The following is a 20936-nucleotide window of genomic DNA, read 5'->3' as shown; positions in this document are numbered from 1 at the left end:
CTAATAGGATTTTGGTAGGAGAAATGATTAGAGAGTGTAAAAATTTTTCTTCTTTTTTTTAAAGACAAAAAAAATCTACAAAAGCAAGAAAAATGGACATTCAAATGCTTAAAAATAAATGACTCCCTAAAATAGACAAAAATTCAAGAAAATACCAAAAATTATCAAAATTTTGGTGTTCACAGCTTGCCCCTCTTTGTTTGGAGTTTCGAAGAAATTTTAGACAAAGACGTAGACACCAAATTACATACCGGTCTCTTCTAACTGCACCTGAACTAAAATAAACAAGCCAGCACTCGGCTAAAATTATTGAACAAAAACAAAAGACGTGACCAAACTCGTGTAGAGTTGCCTACGTATTCCGCCATGGGAATCAAGTCAAACATAGTTCGAATGCAAATGAACTCTGAAAAAACATATGTGTGTCCCATCAGGGATCTCTCCATATATAAAGAAGTCATAACTCTCAGAATTTCCAAACATGAAACACAAAACATGTGATAAAATGCAATTACTAAACAAAAACAATCAAGAAAAGTAAGTTATTATAGTGGAAAAAGATGCACAAAGGGATGCAATTACGCTCCAAGAAAAGGGATATAAGGGTGAGTGGTGGACGCTGAGACTTGCCAACAGTAAACTGAATATGATTGTCCTGAATCCAGACTGTTCAATGGGATTAAATTCAAACCCAAACAACTAGTGAAAATTTAAAATTTATTTTAAAACTAAATTGATCTGTGGGATCCAACCAAGTCCAAACAACTAATAGATTGGTAGGATCAAATCCGAATCCAACTAAATAACAGATTGGTGGGATAAAAATTTGAATCCAATTAAACAAAAGACTGGTGGGATAAAAATTCGAATCCAATTAAATAATAGATGGGTGGGATAAAAATCCGATCCTAATTAAATAACGGATTGATGGAATAAAAATTCAATCCCAATTAAATAATGGATTGGCGGGATAAAAAATGAACCCAATTAAATAATGGATTGGTGGGATAAAATTCGATCCAAATTAAATAATGAATTGGTAGGATAAAATTTGAATCCAATTAAATAATAGATTGGTGGGATAAAAACCCAACCTCAATTAAATAAAAAATTAGTGGAATAAAATTCGAATCCAATTAAATAATAGATTGGTGGAATAAAAACTCGAACCCAATTAAATAACGAATTGGTGGGATAAAATTCGAATCCAATTAAATAACAGATTGGTGAGATAAAAATCCGAACTCAATTAACTATTAGATTGGTGGAATAAAAATTCAAATCCAATTAAATAACAAATTGATAGGATAAAATTCAAATCCAATTAAACAACAAATTGGTGGAATAAAACTCGAACCCAATTGAATAACGGATTAGTGGGATAAAACCTGAATCCAATTAAATAACAGATTGATAGGATAAAAATTCATACCCAATTGAATAACAGATTGGTGGAATAAAATCTGATCCCAATTAAATAACAGATTGGTGGGATAAAAATCCAAACCCAATTAAATAACAGATTGGTGGGATAACAATCTAAACATAATTAAATAACGGATTGGTGGGATAAAATTCGAACTCAATTAAATAACGGATGGTAGGATAAAATTTGAATCCAATTAAATAACAAATTAAATGAACATGTATCTCAATCCTAAATTGCTGATGGGATTAGACCCGAAACCAAAAAATAGTAGGAGAAATGAAAATATAAGTTCTGAATTTCTAGACTTTAAGAGTGAAATGCATGTTGCTTAAACATGATAAACATAAAATGCATACAACTACGAACTTACTCCATGGATTTGCAATCTTTTTTATTTTTCAAACTTTGGAAGAAGAAGAATGGAAGAATTAATTAATTTTTTTCACAAAGCCAACTTGGAATGCATTGTCAAAATCAAAATCCACTCCTTTTTTTTTAAAAAAATTGCCCCAGTGTAAGTCATACTCAACTAAACCAGTGTTGCATCATATAAGTCCACTTGCAGAAGAAAAAAGAAATAACTGTGATGAAAATAATGCCATCACCATGTAATCTCTTTAGCCTCAATAACCATGTAAATATGAGCCTTTAATGTCAAAAGGTTACTCTCCTCATAACTATTTTGCTATCTGCTTTGAACCCCTTCAAATTTCTGTATCAGCGAACCATATTTCACCATCTATCACAAAATGTCCTTTTCTAGCAACCTTTTACGATAAATTGTAAGGATAGTATTTTGGCAAAATCCAATGAAATGAATGGGATACATGTTTGATCAGATGGCCTTTGGATGAAGAAAGCAAAATGCTGCACTCGACCTCTTTGGATGTCATCTATCTGGAATCCAATGTCAGTAGAGAAATGACAGTGTGAAGAGAAATCCAAATGAATATAGTCAGCAACTCTCCCAAATTTCAGCATCTTCCCTTCTATTTATGATTCTGTTGTATTTCAAAACCCTACCTTAGCGCCCTTTTGGATTTTCACTAAGGTTGTCCCACCTTTTTTTTTTGTTTTGTTTTTGTTGCTTTTTGTTGCTTTTGTTCTCTTTTTTTTTTTGTTTTTTTTTCTTTTTTTTTAAAGAAAGGTATTGTGACGCCCCCACTTCTCCCAAGGGCGAACCCAAGGGTATCGGCGGGAGGCCTGCCCAACTCTTGCCGGAACTCACTCCAATCCATAATTCAAAACTAGAAATACTTCAAATAATATCAATATATATTTAAAGTACTTCAAAACATTTCATACTTACAATTAGTTAACCTTCAAACTTAAATATAACCCAACGGAATATGTACTATAGTCATCTACTATAATACAACTTAAAGTCTCCAAAAGAAAACAACTTAATACTATTCACGAGCACTCTCGGTCTTGAACCCTGTTAAGGAAAACAAAAACGTGGAATGAGTTAAACAGTCCAGTGAGGTTCCAAAACACTCTAGCAGTTCTAATAAATCAAGTAATTTGAGCATAATACATGTATGATTCAAGGTTGCACATTGGCACATTAACATGAAACAGTTATCATTATACAGAAATAAACACATATTGAAAGATATGGTGTTTCAGTGGAACCATTTCGATCAATTTCACCTTATAACTTCAGATCCCCTTGATTTATCTGGCCATCACTTTATCCCTCCAGTGGTAATACTCGAATATACCGAAACAGTGGACCAATGTTCCAACCTACCCGATCGAGCCTAGTCCTGGCTTGAGCAGGTTAGTAACCAAAGACAGGATCCAATTCAGTTTAGAGCTTACAACATGCGCAAGTAATCAAGTAAATCAGTAAATCGGTTGAACGGTAGAAATTTGTCATTTAGTAGGTCGAGTGAGATGAAATACACACTCGCCTTAAAACGGTGACAATTTCATAAGAGCAATTATAGGTAACACTTAACACTTAAACACGTAAGCAATATGCCATAATTTCATATGAACACAGAATTTACGGTAAGCAAGTAATCAAGTAAGCAGGTAATCAAGTAAATCGGTAAACGATAAGTAATCAAATAGGTCGGTAAACGGTAAGTAATCAAATAAATCGGTAAATGGTAAGTAGTTCACGGTTAACGGTAAAAATTTGTTATTTTAGTAGGTCGAGTGAGACAAAGTACACACTCGCCTTAAAACAGTGAAAAAGTTCATAGGAGCAATTATCGGTAGCACTTAATAGTTAAACACATAATGACCATGGAGTAAACATGTTGTAAAACTATTCAAGTCACGTACTCCTATATGGAACACTCACCAATTCAAAACAAGTAAGTGCTCAAACAAGTGTTTAGGCGTCCGCTTCGAGTTCCTCTTGAAGGTCTCCTTGAGTGCCTAAGCAAATAATAATTAACTTCACTCACAATCATGCATTTACCAAGAAGACTAAATCAAAGTCTTAAAAGAGACCTTTAATTCTCTCAACTCGAGGTTCAAGAGTGAAGTTTTAAAGTCCGAAGAGAGACTAGCATCTTCCATGAAATCGAGTTCAAAACGTTCAATCGATATCGAGAAAAGAAGTCAAGTTCCCGAAATTGCATTTTCTAAGTAATCGGCAAATTTTAACTTTGCACGACAATCTTTGGAAAAGCGAATCTGGAGTTTGGCATGTCAAAAAATGGAAAACTTTACACCATTGGAATCTGTTTGAAGTACTAAAAGTTCTTAGAAGACACTCTTCCAAGATTATAAACGGAAGACATTCAAATTTTAGCCCAAAATGGCTGATTTGTATCTCCAAGATAGTTTCAGTCTTGGTTTTTGGTAAACTTTGGAAATTCGGCAAAATTCACAGAAAGTGAACTAGTCTCCGAAATTTGTAAAACAATAAGAAGTCCAAACAAGGTTTCAAACAGGACAAACGGAACTAAATTCGGAGTTTTGAGCATTGAAACATAATAGTTTGAAGTCGGCTGGAATTTGGCACAAATCAGAAATTTTCCAAATTTGAAAAGCAAACTTTGTAGCATCATTTGGATATCGAAAGGTTGTTGAAATAACACCAAATTTTGTACACTTAAACCTCTATATGTGGACTACCTGTGTATCAAATTTCATACAAAAACTTAAGTGGGAAGGCAGTTAACAAAACGACTGAAGTTTGTAAAATGTTTCAAAGCAAATCTGTCTTCTTGCTTTCCTTTCTTTTCAAAACATTTTGCACAATGAAATCGGTCCCAATTCAATCTATTTTTGAAACCAAGGTCCTACAAACATCTATTATACATTTGGTAGGTGATTGACACCAAAATTTTCGAAACAACATGTCCCAAATCAAATTAGACCAGTCGGCTAGCAAGAAAGAAGGATTTTCCAGATTTCCAGCTTTGCCGCAGTTTGAAAATTGAACCATATTTCACTCAATACAACTTGAAATTGAGAATGGTCAGTGGCGTTGGAAACTAGATTCAAAATACTACATTTCATCAGAAGAAGTCATTCTGAAAATCAGTTCATAGGTAGTTCGAATTCAAGCGACAAGACACAGCTTACCACTGTCATTCGAACAGAATAGCAGAACAGAACAGCAAACTTTGGTGAACTACTATAGTTCACTCAGTTCGAACTAGATGATGAATTTTATACCATTGGAAAGCTACAAATGTCTAGTTTCAAATTCCACAAACGGCACTCAATTTTGACCTCTGAGCAGAGAGTTATGTTCATTCAAAGTTTCTCTGTCCAGAACACCTGGACAGCATTTTCCAGATTTTTACCATTTCGAAATTCTAACTTTTACTCAACCAAATCAAGTGATTTTTGGTGGAAACTTTCCACACATCCTATACAACATATCTACATCAGATTTAAGGTCATTTGATCATCAAAAATTGGAACCAAAGCTTCAAGAAAAACAGGGCAGATTTTCGGCTAAGCTTCCTATGCAATTCCTTTGGTTTTCCTTTCACTTTTCCAACAAATCTCATCTTGTTTATCACATAATTAATACAAACAACACTTATCATCATCATATCAGTCCTATATCATCAAGGTGGAATTTCATAGAGCCCACTCCAATCTTTTCAATCCAAATAACAACAACAATATGGAAGTTACAAGCTTCATAGTCAAAACCGAAACCCATTAAAGCCAAGAAAATGGAAAGATTTGAAGTGGATGAAGTCTACTTCTTAGCTCTTGAAGAAACCAGAAATTTCACCACTAAAACTCCCAAGAAAACCGCCAAGATGAAGCTTTCCTCCAGGCCAAGGTTAATCTCCAAGTGATTTTGAGGTTGGATGCAAAGTTGGAAGTGTTTTGGAGCAAGAATGAGCAAAAATGGAGTGAAGAGCTTTCTTCCTTCTTCCCTTGAAGTTGTTCGCCGAAAATGAGAGAGTGAGGAGAGAGAGATGAGGGTTTGTTTGGGTGATGAAACATGGAGAGAAAGAATGAAATAGTAGCTTTAGGTTGTGTACAAAAAGTCAACTCTCACTAGTGGTCGCGCGAGAGTTTCGTACCGCTGTTTTCTCTCGGGTTTGCTTCAATTGTGCACTGTACCTTTAATGTACTTCCTTTAACGTACTTCCTTTAACATTATAATTATTCACTCTTAGTAGTGTAGGTAGTGTAGAATAAGTTTCTTAATCTCCACTTAGCCGTTCCAGCTCGATATACGTGAATTTTCGATTTGCGCGCGATAAAGCGAAATTTTTTGAACTCATTCACCACTAATGCCTCAATTAACTTTTCTTAGTCTATTATTATTCATTCTTAATTCTCCAAAACTAATGCACTCTCGGATCGAATTTACCTCAAAAAAACGTATACTCGTTATTCCTTACCGAACGAGCCTCCGAAAAATAAATTTTTCTAACGAAATGTTTTAAAAAAAAGTAAGTGAGACATTGTTTCGTGTAAATGGGTTTAAAATGGTTGAAATAAATTATTCGGAGAAAACGGGTGAATAAATAATTAATTAAGTCATTAAAAGAAGATTAAAATAAGTAAAAGTTCAGGTCCTCACAGGTATCCTTTCAAGTTTTCACCTTGAGACATGGACAAGATAATTTTAATCTCAACTGTATCAATCCAGTCATATTTTGACAATTATTGGTATCAATGAGACCATGTTCTCTGATATGCTTCAGAGAAGCTATATTTACAACATTTGCCAATTGATTAAAAAAAAATTTCTCAAAGTATTATAAAAGATGAAAGTCGGCAACATTTTGGCTCTTGTAATTAGGATCAGGTAGAGTATAAAAGAAAGGTTAAATCTTGAAAGCAGATCATATGATGGGTTTGAGATAATTTTGAGATCGTATTCTTTCAAATTTTGCCCAGTTTACATCTGTCTGGGCTTCTCTTTTTTTGTTTTTTATTTCTTTTTTTTCTTTCAAAGAAATAAAATTGGCCCGATATGGGGGTTTGCGATCTTAAGGGACTGTCAAGCGAGAATGGATAAGTTATTCTAAAAGGTCAAAGGAGAAAACTAAAGATAAAATATCCATATAAAAAAGGAAAGAAGGCCTGCCTTAAACCCATCTCTTGCAGTAATTTTAGGAAAATTTCATAATCAAATGAAAATTTTTTTGCACATGTCTGAATTGATTGGTTGAAAAAAAATTTACCAATCCATTTTCATAAGAATAAGCGTTCCCCTGACTAGCACTCTTCTAACAATGAATTGTTCCTGCCAATTTGGAACAAATTTTTCTTTAGTCTCCTCTTGCACTGGAAGAATTCGCTTCAAGACCTTATCCTCGACTTCAAATAAGCGAGACCTAACTTTTTTATTGTAAGTACGAGCCATTCTTTTGTTGATAACATTGTCCATGACAGACATCATTTAACCTCCTTTCATCAATTAAACACAACTGCTCATGACGTTCCCTGACCCATTCAATTTCTTTTATCTGGGCCTTCATTAGAACGCGTAAGAAGGGAATCTCAACCTCTGTAGACAACACTGCTTCCATTCCACACATAAGCGAGTAAGGAGTTGTTTCAGTAGAGGTCCTAATCGCAGTCCTATACGCCATCAGTGCATAGGTAGTTTCTATGCCAATTCCGGTGTGATTCAGTCATCTTACGAATGATTTTCTTCAAATTCTTATTTGTATCTTTCACAGCTCTATTCATCTGAAGTCTGTAAATAGCATAATTTCAATGTCCGATTTTAAACTGCTCACATAATCCATATACCATGTCATTATTGAGATTCTTTACATTGTCAGTGATCAGCATTTTCGATACCCCAAAATGACAGATGATATTATTTCTCAAGAAATCTGACATCACTTTTTTAGTCACATGCTTATAAGATGCAGTTTCAACCTATTTAGTAAAATATTCTATCGCTACTAAAATGAATCGATACTCATTCGAAACAAGAGGATCAATAGCTCCAATCACATCCATTCCCTACATTGAACATTACCATAGAGCAATCATACTATGTAGCTCTGTAGAAGAAGCGCGTATTATATTAGTATACATTTGACATTTGACATACTTTCTGACAAAATTATACAGTCATGCTCCATGGTAAGTCAAAAATACTCTATTCTCATGATCTTCTTAGCCAGTAGATGTCCATTCATGTGTGGTGCACAAACGTCACTATACACTTTCTTTATCATATAATCGGTTTCTTCTTCATCAATGCACCTCAAAAAACTCAAATCAGATGTTTTCTTATATAGCACTTCTTCGTTCAAGAAGAATCTTGACGACATTCTGTGTAAGAAACCTTTTGCAACAGAATCAGCGTCAGGAGAGTATGATCATGTATTTATGAATTCCTTAATATTACTGTACCAGGAACGACCATCAAAAACCTTTTCCATGACTAGACAATGTGATGTCTTATCTTGAAGTTGAATCTACATAGATTCAATTACCAACTCATCTGGATGTTAGATCATCGAAGACAGAGTGGCTAAAGTATCAGCAAAAATATTGCAAGTGTCGAGGATGTGTCTGAATTCCAAATTGCTGAATTTGCGGGCCAAACTAAGCAAGTTACAATGATACAGCATAATTTTCGAATTTCGAGTTACCCATTACTTAAGCGTCTGGTGTACAAGTAAATCCGAATCACTAAACGCTATCAGATCATTGATCTCCATGTCTAATGCCATTTTCAATTCGAAAATATAAATTTCATATTCGGTCATATTGTTGGTATAAGGAAACCGTAACTGGACAGTAGCAGGATAATGTTTCTCTTTCGACAACACTAAAACTACTCCAATTTTAGCCCCAAAAGAATTCGAAATACCATAAAAAAATAACCTTAATCCAGAATACTATTCACTCATGTCCTCAACTGTTCCAATGAATATAATTTTTTTTATTTGGAAAATAAGTATGTAGTGGCTAGCAATCATTCTCCCTCGAATTTTCTGCCAAATGATCTGCTATGACCTGTTCATTGATTCCCTTTTGTGTTGTGAAGACAATATCAAACTCTAAAAGGACCATCTGCTTCTTAGCCATAAGCCCCGTCGGCATTGACTTTTCTAACAAATATTTGAGAGGATCAGAGCAAGAAATCAAGTAATATAACTAATTAAGTAATATTTCAACTTCTGAGTTGTCCAAGTTAAAGCGCAACAACTCCTTTCAAGGAACGAATAGTTGGCCCATATGCTGTAAATTACTTACCGAGATAGTAAATGGCCTATTCTCTTCTCCTAGATTCTTCATGCTGCCCCATAACACATCCAACAACCTCATCAAGTACAGACAAATACATAATCAGAGGTCTTCTCGGTTGAGATGGCACTAAGACCGAAGGATTTAATAGGTAATTCTTGATCTTATCAAAAGCTTACTGACAATTTTCATTCCAATCTATCGGCGCATTCTTTTTCAATAATTTGAATAAAGGCTTATATGTGAAGGTCAACTGTGCAACGAATCGGTCAATAAAATTAATCTTTCCAAGAAAAATCTTCATATATTTTTGAGTTTTTGGAATTGGCATATCTTGAATTGCTCTAATTTTTACATAATCTATTTTTATACACTTTTTACTGACAATAAATTCCAATAATTTTACCAGCCAAAGTTCTAAAGGCACACTTCGCAGAGTTCAACTTTAAATTATACTTTCTCAACCTTTCGAACAATTTCTTTAAATCAATCAAATGATTATCGACCTTATTGGATTTAATTATAATGTCATTCATATAAACCTCCATCTCTTTGTGGATCATGTCATGGAACAGGTAGTCATAGTCCTCTGATAAGTAGTTTCAGTATTTTTCAATCCAAAAGGCATCACTTGGTAACAAAAAGTTTTTCATGGAGTAATAAAAGAAGTTTTCTCTCTGTCCTCTTCTACCATCAAGATCTGACAATACCTAACAAAATAATCATCAAAAGATTTAATTTCGTGTCCAACAGTATTGTCCAAAAGAATATGAATATTTGACAAAGAAAATTAATCTTTCGGACTGGTCTTGTTCAAATCTCTATAATCAACACATACTCGCACCTTTCCAGATTTCTTAAGCACTGACACAAAATTCGAGAGCCAAATAGGATAATGGGATACCACGATGATCTTGGTACTGAACTGTTTCATAATTTGTTCCTTTATCTTGAGGTTCATTTCTAGTTTAAATTTACATGGCTTCTGCTTTACAGAAGAAAATTTTGGATCAGTTTGCAAGTTGTGAATCACTATGTCTGTAGAGATTCCGAGCATATCATCATATGATCATGCAAATACATCTTGAAACAATATTAAGAATTCGATCATTTTCTCCTTCTGTTTGCAAATGAATATTGATTTTAATTTTTTTAACCTCCATCTTAGTACTAATATTGAGGATTTCTATTTCTTCTAAGTTTGATTTGAGTTTCTCTTCATATTGTTCTAGATCCTTTGAAATGGATTCATATTCTTTCTTGGTATCGCTCTCGTTTTAAATTTCAGATTGCATGATTTCAAATTTATGAGAGATATCAAGATTGCAACTATCGAATTCCAAAATGGTGATATTCAAAAGGTCAAAGGTTTTATTTGTGGCCATCTAAAAAAAATAGAGCATAAGTAATAAATAAATAGAAAAAAATTTAAAATGCAGGAGAAGTCTTCCATTCCATTAATTTCAAAATTCTTCGAAACTTAACAAAATAACATATATACAGATATGATTGTTATTTAAAGACATATCTATCCCAAACCACTATTTTCGTTTCATCAATTTCCTTAAGTGAGACAAACTATGTTAACTGAAACGAAAATAAAGGTCCAAAAAACAAACACAATTTCATTTAATAAAAAATCTAGACTATAGTTCCATCTGGATATGAATCTTGATCAAAATAATCAGCAGTCCAATTTTGCATGGTTTCTTGAAAAATTGACAGAAATTCTGAATATCTCAAATGGCTCCTCCTGACAAGTAGTCCTAACAAATAATTCGGATAAGCCCACTTCAACCTCCTCAACAGGATCTTCTTTCTCTGACTTGATCACCTTTGCCGGAGGAGAAAAAGTGTGATGTAATGGTGGGACATATAAGATAATTTGCTTTTCCTCCTTTTCAACTTACTTTCGAACTTGCATTTTCCTCCTATCTTTAGCAGTTAAATGAAATCCCAGTCCAAATGTATCATTTTACATTGGAATCTCTATCGGTTTCAAGATTCCTTGTAATTTTTGACCAAGATCTTTTCCTATTTCAAATCCGTCTCAGATCATTTCCTTAGCATCATGACACTAGCCTCTGACAAATCTGATTTAGTGAGTGACTTATCCTTGGATGCCTATCCCACAGAAACTATATCAGTAATATGATGAGATGAAATTAGAGTTCTTTTACTACCTTCACCTTTGGATTTTGTATTAACGATCATAGTACAGTTCAGCAAACACAGTAATGAACTGATCATTCACGATAAATCTCAACGTTTGGTGCAAAAAAGATGGAACTGAATTAGACGCATGTATCCAAGGTCTTCCAAGTAAAATATTATAAAAACTGAAAAAATTCATGACTTGGCAAGTAACTTAAAACTAAGCAGGCCCTACTTCTAATACCAAATCGGTTTCACCCATGGATTTTCTCTTTGAACCATCGAATCCTATAATCACAGTTGTAGACGGACGAAATTTGATGTTAAGAAATTCAAATTTGATGAGGGTGTTTCATGGACAGATAATTAACGCTGACCCATTATCCATTAAAACCCTTGACAACAACTTTTCATTACAGCATATTGATATATATAAGGCTCTGTTATATCCAATCCTTTTTGCAGTCAGATCATCGTCGGAGAAGGCGATATAATTGGCAGCAAGCACATTTCCCACGATGTTAGAAAATTTGTTCTCAGGGATATCTTTTGGCACTTGAACCTCGTTCAAAATTTTGATTAGTGCTTCTCTATGTAACTCAGAGATCAAGAGTAGGTTCAAAAAAGAAATCTGAGCAGGCATCCTATCCAACTGCTCTACTATTTTGTACTTACTTCTCTTCAACATTTTCAAAAAATTCACAACTTCATTTTTAGATACAAGAGGCTTGGGTGGCAGGGAATTAATCTTGGCTCTGGATTGAACATCGATTCAAGATTTTTCACAATTCTCCTAGACCTGATGATAGTATATTCTTCTTCCTTCAAACACTTCTTATTTCCAATCAATAGAATAGGCTCATCGTAATTCCATGGCACCCCTTGCAAGTTGTTGACAGGCATTTTTTCTAAAAATTGGAGGATAACAAGGTCTGATATATCCCATTCAAAAGATGACAGATTCAGAATAAAAGGAATTTTAGAATTGTCAATCTCAGAAAGTCCTCCTTCTACTACAAACGGCTCATCTTTTCCGATCACAAGAGATTCCAACTTTCCTTCAAAGATATCATTCGTACTCTTATTCATACACTCTTCAATAGATAGTAGCTTTTTTATTCTTACATGATTAGCCTCCATTATGCCAAACATCTCAGTTTCATCAATAATGTACTAAGCGGGGATGTGAACTTTCGAAATGGCAAGCGCAAATAACTTGTAGATCATAGCCAATAGGCACGCTTTTGGGATAGATTTTTGGGGGTACAATACCTATCTTACCTGCTGCTTTAAGTTGCTTATACAATTGGTCAATTGGTCGACTCAAATTTGTGAATGTTCGGAATGACTTTTGGGTTTGATTGGCATTGACTTGGAATGGGTTTTGAATGGAATTGTTGTTTTGTAGGGCTGATCTGGGATGATAAATAGGACGAGAATGATTTTGAAAGGTAAATTGTGAGGTTGGGGGTAACGGTGGAGTATTCAAATGATTTTGTCGAGAATGATGAAATTGGGTAGTAGTGTGGTAAATCAGTTGAGGGTTAGGATAATATGGGTAAGGGACAGAATAGGTGGGATAGTTTTGAACTCTAGGTCTGAAGGACGGGTCTTGACCTATATAAAAGTAGTTTCTCCTTCTTTCTTCTTGAATGGGGGCTTTTTCCTATTGTTGTTTTGATTCTGTAGAGCCTCAAACTGCAACTTCAATGCTGATACATTAACAATCTTTTCTACCTTGACAAATTCATCATAGTCCTCTAACTTGTTAATGATAGCAGCAAATGAATTTTCAGTCATGCAAAAGATCTCTTCAAAATAAGGTAGGTTATGAGTCTTGATGAAAGTACAAATAATCTCCTCCTCAGTCATAGGAGGCTCTACTTTGGTAGCTAACTTTCTTCACCACTTTACATAGGTATTGTGATTTTTCGATGACTTTTTTTTAGTACCCTCTAGTGTTGTTCGCATCGGTGCCAACTCAGTTGAATTAATATTATTTTACAAAATCTGTTGACAAATCCAATCAGGTTTTGACCTCTTCGAGCTTCAAATTTGAGTACTAGTCTAGAGCATCTCCTTTCAAACTTTTTGGAAATAGATGCATAGGTAAATTTTCATCATCCATGGGTTTACCTAACTTGTTGATAAATATCTTGAGATGCATTTTAGGATTTTCAGTTCCATCATACTTACTAAATTGAGGGGTTTTGAATCCCAACGACAGTTAAGATCTGGAAAAGACACAATTCATCATAGTTCAAACCACCATACCTGCTCAATCCTTGATTCTTCTTCATTAATTCATTGAATCGATCCAATTTTCTTAACAGATCTTTGTCAATAGGTGCGGGCTATTCCTCCATCGTTGTCTTCCCTTGAGAGGCAGTATCTAGCACAAAAAATCCTGTAATATAGTGGTGAGGACTCTGAGGGTTGGATGAAATATTCAGATTGGTTTGTGGATGAATTTGAAGAATTTGACTACTGATTGAATTCATTAATAGATAACTCATGTGCATATGGGAAAAGTCTGGATTCAGTCGGGGAAAGACATTTTTAAGAGGATTAGTGAAAGATTGAAGAAAAGTTGTTTGAATATTGGATGTGTGGGATGGTTGATTATTTTGTATAGGTGGATGATTATCAATAGGTTCTTGATCGTTCAGCACACCACCATCACTATTATTTGCAACCAACTGATCAGCACTCAATTCATTGAACTTGTCGAATACCTCACTTAACTGAGTTCCCAATGCTATCAAATCCGATGACACAACTATAGCAGATCTTTTCAAAATTTTTGGCACTGAACTCATGTTTGCAGGTTGTCTCAAGACTCTATTTCGAGACCTGATGATGATGGAGCTTTTCTGTGAAGTTATGTTTAAGAGTACCTGAGGGTTTAGAAGAGAAATTGATTTCAAAATTTATTCTCGATGAAACCTGCCAAACATTTGTTCAAAAAGAAGAAAAAGAAAAAGAAAAAAGGATAGAGTTAGTAAGTATTTAAATAATTCGGATGCATATCGTATGGAAGAACTCTTTTATGCCAAGAGTAAGCCTAACGTGATGCAACTCCTTCGGAACAAAATCTCAATTCCAAACCTTTAATTGAATGTAGATATCAGAATAAAGATTCTCATAAAACACTGATAAGTTCAATAATTTTTTACAACTTCATTGATGATTTGGCTAACCATTTTTATAAAATTCTTATGTCTTGCTAAATTGGTACGTTGAGACTCTCTAGAGTTTTCTATACTAAATTTTTGAATTTCTTCTTGAATTCTATCAAATGCATCCAATGCAATCTCCAACTTTTTAGTTTTCCTTGTCTCTTTCTTAATTGCGATCTGGCATCTTCTTAACAACTGTGTTGAATCTGACCTTCTCAATTTCTTGTATCATCGGAACTCTTTATAAATATCTAATTTGCCTCATGACTCCTTGTGGAATATAAATGACCAATCTGTTGGTGCTTGCCAAAGGGATAAAATTATGCTAAATAGTTTTGAAAGTCGGATCCCTAACTTTTGTCTAATCCAAAATCCATTGCACTTTATCCGGTGTCAAGCTATCAAACTCTTGAACAAACTAACTTGGAGATGCTATTTGGTATACCTTTTACCCTTTTTTGGTGTGATTCGATCCAATCCTCTGTTGAGAGATAAGATCCCAAGGGTTTAAGCGTTCTTTTCACTAAATGTTTCATTACCCACATTTGGAGTATCAAATTTGATGCATATAAGAACCCCTCCCTCTTTTTGACATTCAGTAACGGTTGTAAAGATGTCAGCAATGATAACAGGTACCAAAGTAGGCGTCTTTCCGTTGACTCCTAAAAATAGACTCTAAATCACGTTGATAGTTGAGAAAATTATTTTTGTATACCTTTGCGGAAACAATAACAGATTGATTAAAACTAACCCAAATACTTGAACACGCTTCTCTTCCCATTGATCTTTACTTATGAAGAAATCGACACGACATTGTTCTTAAGATTCTTTTTTTCCAAACCATTTGTATAGAAACTCCAACAGACATGACTTTATATCTGGATGTCGGTCCATGCTATCTTGGCTCAATCCCAAAAATTTACAAAACTACTCTCTCGTCCCACCACTTGGATACACCATAAGATGACCTTTCCCTGGTACTTGCAACAGACCTTCTATTTCTTTCAAAGTCAGTGTCAATTCACATTTTCCAAATCGAAAGACTGAACCCTCTAGATCCCAATATTCGAGTAAAGCTCGAATGATTGCAACATTAGGTGTCACGTTCAGAAGACTTGATAAGTACCCCATATACTTGAACAATTTTTTCACCTCATATGACATATTATTTTTCAGTCAATTAATTCTCGAGGTATCTAATTTAGTACTCTACAAAGAGCCATCTGAGCAGAAATTCACTTTTAATACCTTATCTTAGGATTTTACCTCTTAGAATAGTATAAAAGTATAAATGTGCAAGTTTTATTGGATTACATATCCGAGACAAAAAGGTAGCTTATCCCTAACGTGGGATCCCCTACGTGACATTCCTTCTATGGTTGATACATGATGACAGTTTATTAAAACGAATAAATGTGCAATACGATAATTGAAACATGATCTAAAGGTGCCCTATTTAAATGTTGGAGTAAGGTTAAAGATGACATGCAATTTATATAGTATTAATATGATAAACTGAAATTTAAACGTGTTTTTTAAAAAAGGTGAATCTGTCCTAAATGAGTACTATGTCAGGACTCTTATTTTTAAACCTTATAAATGCAAGACAGAAAAGAAAATAATGGTTAGCTCATTTGATAAATAACACATAACACATTGGAGTAACAAAATGATACAGAAAATATAAGATAAAGAAAAAGGGGTAGAATCCCTCCCCTCATGTCCGGTACTCCTAATAGGATAAGGTAAATTCTATCTTAAATGATTTCTAAATAGATGCATGAGATTGGGGTTCACTAATACATCTAAAATCGATAAGGTTTCAGACTCCCAAACCTTTAGACCAAAAGCCAATGGGTCATCAATCTCAAGGCCTCTAGTCGATGACTTGAGTGATCCCTTAGGTACCGCTATGGGCGCAAGACACACTATCTGCATATCCAAGAAAAATCAATTCTAATCTTATAAGAAAATGTGGGATGGCGCCCACAAAAATAATAAAAATAGGATAAAAGTAATGCATGCACGTATGAATTGCTTCCTTCGAGGGGAGGAATTAAATACCATTAAATATGCATAGAAGTTCTAAAGTAATTAACCCCCAATCCAAAATGCAAAGCACGATACAAGTAAATAAATACAAATAAAATAAACAAAAGTAAATAAGTAAACCATCCTTCACATGTACGAAGAACGAGAAACGAATACGAGTGTGAAATATAAAAAAGTCGTAAAAGAAAAAATGTAATCTAAAATATCCAAATATGGTAAGCGAAAGGGTTAGAAAAAGAAAAGGTGACTAAACCAAATGTTTGGATTCACTAGTGGTCCCCAATGGAGTCACCAAACTGTCACGCCCCATTTTTTGCGATGAAAAAGGTTTTTACAAAAAATATGTGTTTTTTATTTTTTGAAAAATAAAATAAGTGAAAAAAGGCTTAAAATGGGACTTTAAAGAAGTCGATAGTTTGAGTCCAAAAGGGTTGTTAAGAAAATTTAGGTGTACCAAATTATTCAAAAATGTTTTTAACAAAAAAAATGACAGATTTAATCAAAATTTTCCTAATCTAACTCTTAAATTTATCACATTTAGATGCTTCCTATATGGATGCAAACTTAAATTTAAAAAAGATATCGAAAGGGATAAAATATCCATTCAAAATTTAATTGGTATCAATTAAATTATTGAGAAGTCCAAAATAATCCCTTGAAAGAGTTACGAATATACAAAGATGAAATTCGAAGAAAAGGGAATTAAATTATATATATAGGTATAAGTGATCAAAAAAAAAAGAATGCAACATAACGGTACGGGGGACAAAAACTCATGACACAATTTTCTTTCTTATAAGATGATTAATGGAGTATTTAAACTAAAAAACTATAATTGTCCATTTCCCATATTAGAAAAGCGACTCTTCTAACCTAGACAAGCAAATGAATTAACTTATTTTTTAATCTTCTAAATGAGTTGCAATTCTAAATGATGTGATTTACACATATAGAGGGTAAAGGAATAATATAAGAGAAAATATTATGTAAATGAGAAAAATGGCCTAAAATAGGAAAAATGAGTGAAAATGCGATGAATGACACACAAAAGATGAATCTAACACATGAAGGACATAAAAATCTAGCGTTAGACTAACCCATTTCTAGAAATCCTCACTAACATTGGACTAGTCAAGAAGTAGAGGGAGAAATTACAACTAGCGTTGAATTAGAGTGGTGATGTCATGCATTCACAATACATAATAAAACAAATAAAACATGAATTAAAACAAGTAAACATGTAAGAACACATAGCACATAACACATAAGCGTAATATCTAGATGTAAAAATCCTAAGAATAGCGGTAAAACACATAAACACATAGACACGCAAAACCTATCTATTACAATGAGGGACCTAACTACAATCTAAAATGGGAAAAAATATAATAAAATAAATCTATCTATCCTATCTATTACATTGTCCTATCTAGTTATAATTTTTGCAAAATATTACCTATCTATTACATCTTGTGATATTAACCCGTCCGAAGGTATGAACTCGCATTCCACCAATCCCTAGACCTAGACAAAGAATCAAGTTGAATTGCAGAACTCTTGACCCCTCTAAATCACGAAACTATGAACTAAGAATATTTCTTAACCCACAACTTAATAATTTAGCGAACCAAAATTGTTTGTAAAAGAACGCCACAACCAAGGTGGATACTTGATTGATAAGTTCGATGAATACTCTCAAGAAACTCTCAAGTATTCAAGAAGGCTCTCTTGGACAAAAGAAAGTGAATAAAAAAACTCACTGAATTTTGTCCTTTTTTTATTAGCTAAAAACATTGGAAAGATTAGGTTGTTTATAGCCCTACATGGACTCAAAAACTTAATGTGATTTGGACTTACTTAAGTGACTAAAACTCTAGTTAAAATTCGGCTCAATTAGGACTTAATCTGGCTGAAACTAAAATACTAAATAAATGACTTAAAACAACTAAATTAATCAACTAGAATTCGGCACAATTAAAGGTTAAGCTGGCCGAATTAATTAGCTAACTTAAACGACCCAAAATAGTAAAGATTGACATTTATAGCCTTGCTATCAATGCCAATTAAATGACACAACTTAGAACTTGAATAACTTGAGCATGTGGAGTTTGCACAGCCTTGAGTCCTTCATCATCTTGAGGTATTTAAGTACCTCCCACATAATTATAAAATTAACAAAACAAACATCAACAAGTTTGAATAAACGTTTAAATTAAATAAATAACAAAACATGTAAAAACTTATAAATATAGAGGAGCACATAAGAACATATAATCGAAATTTAAAGGATAATAGGGGTACTTCCCTTTTGAAGTGGTGACTAAATGAGGTAAAGTTGCCCTATTTATACTAAAAATCAATAAAAGATCACGGTACCAATTTAATTGAAAATAATAATAATAATAATAATAATAAATGTACTAGATTCACATAAATATGTCAAACATAAAGAAACTTAAGAACATTTAAAAATTACAAGTTGAAAATATTCGAGAGTAACATAATTAGCTATTAAAGAAAAAAAACATTCATAATAAAGAAAATAAAAAAGTCACTAGGAACTAATTTGCAAAAATTAGAAAATTTTTGGGGACAAAATATAATTTTTCAAAAGTTTAAGGGTCAAATTACATCAAGATAAAGTTTATGGGCCAAAATGCGATTAATTTAAGTAAAGAATTGAAAGAAATTTAAAAATTTTTGAGCCACAATAAAATTACTCAAAAGATCAGGACCCAGTTTGCAAAATTCAGTTTCTGATTTGGGGAAAATATGGAGAAACAAAAATTGGGCCGTTTTTTTAATATGTTGGGCCGGACTACTCTGTAGCCCAAAAGAAAACTCAGGCTAATCTATAAAAAAAAAATACAAATAAGCCCAAAGAAAATTTGGACAAAATTACAGATAATAAAACGTTGGGTTTAGCTCCAACAATCCAACCACAAACCCAACAAAAATAAACTAGCAGCCTACCAGAAATAAAAAACAAAAAACCCAACATTTTTCTTTCTTTATTTCTTTTCCTTTTTCTTTCTTTTTCTTCTTCTTCTTCCTTTCTCTCTTCTTCTTCTTTTCCGAGAAGACAGAAGCTTCATCCAATGATCATAGCTGATGCCGGCGATGGGGTCGTCATTGGACCACCGTCGGTCGCCGATCACCGGCGACCTCTCCAATTTGCAGAAAATTCACCAAAATACATCCTCAATTCGATTTTTTGCATAGAATCCGTTCTTGGCTTAGTTTTTGCAAAAAAAAAAAAGAAAAATGGCAAAATTGATATAAAAAAAACAGTCCAGCTTTTATTTTTTAAAACCACTCTAATCACCACTAAAATTCATAAAATCTATACCAAAATAATTCTTATGGATTCTAGGGTACAACTATGACCTTAGTTTGGCCAAAAAACAACAAAATGATACATTAAAGCAAAACAACCCAAAAAATCAAGAAAAATATTTCAATGCTTTTTTAAGGCTCAAAAACTCCAAAAATTTGAATCACCAAACATTTTTCAGGCCACATACTAGCTATAATCATCTATTTTAACGAAAATGTGTACAAAAACTTACTCCTTTAACTTAATCGTCATTTAGGCATTTTACCAAACACTTAGCATACATACACAAAAATCATTTCCCTTTCCTTAATCTTGTTTATAACTTAGCCCTAGATTTCAATGACATAATAATGACAACAAAACCAGAAAAAAAAAGAGAAATTAAACAATTAAAACAGGGGTTTAACATGATTAACAAAGTTGGAAAATACCTCAATGTGAGCAAGAGTTTCTCGGTCAAATTTTTTGAAGGAATTCCCAGGTTTCAACCCTTTGTTGCTTGCTTTATTGTGTTTGATTTGTGTGTGGGTGTGTTGTGTGAATTGAGAGAAAAGAGAGGGATAGAGCCGAGAGAGTGCAGGAGAGTTTTGAGTGGGAGTGTTTGTAATGGTGTCTTGAGAGTTGAGAGAACCAATTGAGAGAGTCGAGGGGAAGTTTTTTTTGTGTCGTTAGAGTTGTTAGGTTGTGTCTTGGCCTCTTGAACCAAAAAAAAAAAGGAAAAAAAAACTGAGAGATAGAGAGAGCCGAGAGTTGAGAGATTCAGGGAGAGGGTTGGAGTTGTTATTGTACCAATGTGTTGAGAGAAAAAAAAAAAAAGACAGAGAGAGTGGGGAGTTAGTGAAGGGATTTGGTTGGAAAATGGTGATTTTTTTCAATTAATATGTAATACATAGGATGTATATGAGATGAAAAAATTATTGATAATAATAATTTAATTTTAACAAATAAAGTTTCCTATTTGACAAGTCGTAGTATTATTATACTCCAATCATCCTTACAGCTGCACATCCCCCTTTTTACCCTAGTAATTGGCTGAAAAATTGGTCTGGACTCCCACCATGGACTATAATTTCATCACCGCCTATATAGATTGGCAAACCACCAAAACATGGGACAAGAATAAGACTTT

The 20936-nt window shown here is 33.5% G+C and overlaps 1 long non-coding RNA gene across 1 annotated transcript; it reads right to left on the bottom strand.

The window, feature by feature from the left end:
* Window positions 1–2750: 2750 nt before the first annotated feature.
* LOC113703618 (uncharacterized) lies at window positions 2751–20653 on the bottom strand. Its single transcript, XR_011819738.1, has 4 exons — window positions 20239–20653; window positions 16255–16350; window positions 3083–3198; window positions 2751–2867 (listed from the first exon to the last, which is right to left on the bottom strand). It is a non-coding gene; the product is annotated as an uncharacterized lncRNA (long non-coding RNA).
* Window positions 20654–20936: the final 283 nt, after the last annotated feature.

Source organism: Coffea arabica, chromosome 8e, assembly GCF_036785885.1.
Source record: "Coffea arabica cultivar ET-39 chromosome 8e, Coffea Arabica ET-39 HiFi, whole genome shotgun sequence".
Taxonomy (NCBI): Eukaryota; Viridiplantae; Streptophyta; class Magnoliopsida; order Gentianales; family Rubiaceae; genus Coffea; species Coffea arabica.
This window is presented reverse-complemented; position numbering and strand designations above follow the sequence as displayed.